At 54.6% G+C, this 3,487-nt stretch overlaps 1 protein-coding gene across 4 annotated transcripts in view; it reads left to right on the top strand.

The window, feature by feature from the left end:
* Positions 1–1,484: 1,484 nt before the first annotated feature.
* The window catches only part of PLXNB1 (plexin B1), a 72,651-nt gene continuing 70,648 nt past the window's right edge, over positions 1,485–3,487 (top strand). Inside the window, exon 1 of one of the 4 annotated variants that reach the window (XM_019504899.1) lies at positions 1,485–1,756. The gene's annotated coding sequence lies outside the window, so the exon portion shown is untranslated. Of the gene's footprint in view, positions 1,757–1,840; positions 1,990–3,487 lie in introns of those variants that run through there. The other 3 variants (XM_019504897.1, XM_019504900.1, XM_019504898.1) reach the window with 3 other exon arrangements.

Raw genomic sequence — 3,487 nt, 5'->3', positions numbered from 1 at the left:
TTGGCCAGAGGAGAAATGGGGCATGGGTGTTGCATGGGGAAGATGACTAACTAGTAGGGCAAACTTCCAGAAGCTGTGGTGGGTTTTCCACTCTGGATGCATGAAAGCAGGTGGTCTGCCTTTCTGGGAGAATAAAGTACATTAGCCACAGGCAAGCTGTTGACCCAGTATGTGGTGAAATTCTGTAACCGTGCTTGCAGAGGAGGCTGGACTAGATGATCTAATCACTATCAGCCATTCTAGTCTTAAACTTAAGAATCAGCCAGTTCATGAATGCAAGGTAAGCAAGAGCTTGCTATATAGTGCCAGGTATCCACAGCACACGATGGGGTGATCAGCTCAAAGATGGTTATCCTAATCCTTTTCTGCACTGTTCCAGTAATGGGTCACCTGAGACTGGAACCCCAAACTGAGAGTTGGGGATGTGGGTGGGAGTCTGGTGAGATGAGCTCTTCAGAGGAGAGGTACAGGAAAGTCACTTTTTCGCTCTCTTCAGAGCCTCTGATTGTGGGATTCCCAGTCCTGGAGTGCAAGAAGCTAAGTCTAATACATAACAGTATAAACAAGATAAATGTATGGATGGGGTTGCTGTGGCAGGGGCTAAGATGGAGCTGTGGTGGGGCCTGATCCGGTATTGTTGCTGTGTGGCTTGTGGTAATAAATACCACCAGCAAATCGGACTCCATTGCAAAGCTGGTCTCCAGCCCTCCCTGCAAGGTACGTAGTAAGAAGTGCGTGTGGGGTGAGAGGGTGCTTGTGCTGAGCTGAACAACCCCCTGAGCTGCACCTTGCTGCACGGAGCTTGTGGGGCAGGGGCCTCCCCCAACCCAAGCTTGCTCTGGCAGTGTATTGTTGAAGGATCAGCACAGCTGAGCAGGCATTGTCATCCCCTCCTGGGAAGAGGGGTCCAGGCTCCCAGGAGGGAAAGCAGGGGAGGCTTCAGTGCAGCTGGCTGGTAGCTTGGTCTCCGGTCCTTGATGTTCCCCCCCGCTGCCCTGGGTGCCAGGGAGGGACAGCTCGTGGGCAGTAGGCCAGGCCCTGAAAGGAGGAACATGTGAGGCCTTCGGCGTTCACATGCTGTATCAAAGGCAGAGAATAGCCTTCCCCTCCCTGCAGCACTCGGGTCAGGGGAGCGGAGCGCCAGCCTTAACCCCTGATGTGCCCAGCGCCGCAGGAGGAACCGGCCTCTGGGAGGGGCTGCCTGAAGTGGGGGACAGGTCTCTGGGGGAGCCTCGTGCGGGATGTTGGTCCAGCAAACAGGCTGGTCTGTCTGCATCTCAACTGAGGAAGGGTGAAGCCCCTGGGCTACCCCAGGAGATGTGCTACCCCCTCGCTGGCTGCCCATGTCTGGGGGGAAGCTCCTCTGCAGCAGTCCCCAGAGCCGAGCAGCAGGGCCTGACCCACGGTGCTGGGAGCAGGGGCAGTCGGGAGTTTTGCCCTCCCCTGCAGCAGTCTGACCCGTGTGCTGGCTCGGACGGGAGGAAGTGCCAGACCTGGGAATCGGCCTTCCCGGAGCCCTTAACCCTTTGGTGTTGGGCTGTGTTGAGGACTGCTGTGTGGGCCCCGTGCAACGCTTCCAGGCAGCACGGGAAGGGTTAAGCGCTGTCAGCTGTCCTGGGTGAGCCGAGCTCCATTCCCACGGCTTTTCCTTCTGCCCGGGCTGAGGGAGGGCCTGGATGCTCGGTTGCTCTGAAGCTGGAGGACGGCTCATGGCCCCAGCGCGGCTGGCTGGACCGGACGGGCGCTGGACCAGGAGGTTGGTCCCATTCTTGTTGGTTCAGCTGCTGTCAGTGAAGCGCTTTGTTGGGACAGGCCAGGAGCGGACGCACTTCCTTCCCTGAGGCACTGAGACGCCTTCCCGGCTTAGGCGCGGAAACAAAACTCCTTCTGGGCTGGTGCAAGGCGGTGAGTTGTCCCAGAGCTTCCACGAGCAGCTGGTGCAGCCGATGAATCAGAAGCACTTCTGGCGGCGTCCGTTCCCTGGAGGAGGTGCAAGTGCCTCGCAGCGCGACCTGCTCCTGGCTGTACAACAGCAGTGTCTTTCACTGCCTGATGCAGACTCCATCTTGTCCTCTCACCCTTCTCTCAAGCTATTGTTTGGGGTGATTATGCGAGGGCTTTCAGACCCCACAGGCTTGAGGCGAGTTAGGCAGAAGTTTTGTCGGGGGAAGGGGATGGGTTTTAACGACTTCGGGATGTATGCGTGGCCGTATAACATGTATGTAGCTCTGAAATAAGGCAGCTAGGGCTCTTGCATTGTCTTCGGGTCAGAGACGGGGACTGTTAGACCAGAAAGAGAAAAGAAGATTCAAATGCAGAGCTCGGCCTTGGAACGGTCTTCTGCTTCCCTCCAAAAGAGGAGTGTAGGGTGGGAGATTCCTGTGCTAATACTGAGCAGGAAAGTGGCCCTTGAATAGAAGAAGAAGAGATGGCTGATAGACCCAGACACATGGCAGGCTCTTCACAGGAAATGCAAAGAAGCTGTTCCTGCCCTGCAGTGTCTAGTCAAATCTGACCTGAAACAATGAGTGAGGGTGACAAGGGTACCACTCCGGATGAGTGGTAGGATGGGGTCCCCGTGTTGCTTTGATTTGGCTTCTTGCAGTAGTGCAGTAGGGCTCAACTTTTTTAGACTCCAGGCATTCCACATTTAGCTAGAGGCACTGCTAGGAAAATGCCAGCTCTTACTTTTCACATGACTTTTGGCAACAGAACAATGCTAACGCAGGTCAGAATGTTTTTAACAGTATAAATTCCTATTTGAAATCTCTGGATTTATCTGGTGAATCATGTTTGCACACCTAACAGTGCTGGCGTGGCGTGGCGTGGCGTTGCACCCCATGGTATGCTTGAATGGCTCTTTAGACACTCCGGGGTGCTGTGGCACCTTGGTTGACAATCGCTGCAGTAGGGAATCGCGCTATACCAAGCAGTGTGAAAAGACAGGTGACAAGAAGCTGTTATAGTCGGGAAGATGGAGGCCTGGGTGCATGATTGGAAACTGGGTGTCAGGGGCGGGGAGCATGGCCTTCCCCCATACGAAAATCCTATTTGAAGGAGGATGGGGCTTGCTGAGGTGGTCCTGGGAATTAACAGGGCCCAACTGTGCCATGTGAGGGGGTTGTGCAAAAGTGTGTCATACCAGGGCACTGCTGTCACATTGCAACAGGTCTCATTTGCTGAACACCTAATGGTACATACAGAGATGCCTCTGTGTACAAATCTTGCAGGCTAAAGTTAAGGCATCCATGTTGCTGAAATTGAAATAAAGACAGGGGGATGCAGTCCAGAAGGGTGACTTGCTTGTCCCCTGTGGCCCAGGGCATGCGATAGTCACCAGTAGAGGCTGCTGTCAGGTACACTGCAGCGGTTCTTACTTTCTGCCCATGCTCTGGATACGCATTGGTCAGGGATGCTCTAGGACAGTGTTTCTTAACCCGTGCGGTGCAACCCAAAAGTGGGTCACAAGAATATGTGAAAGGATTGC

The sequence above is a fragment of the Gavialis gangeticus genome, unplaced genomic scaffold (assembly GCF_001723915.1).
Source record: "Gavialis gangeticus isolate Ggan-Ray unplaced genomic scaffold, GavGan_comp1, whole genome shotgun sequence".
NCBI lineage: Eukaryota > Metazoa > Chordata > Crocodylia > Gavialidae > Gavialis > Gavialis gangeticus.
The sequence above is the reverse complement of the archived record's forward strand: the minus strand, read 5'-3'. Positions and strand labels throughout refer to the sequence as shown.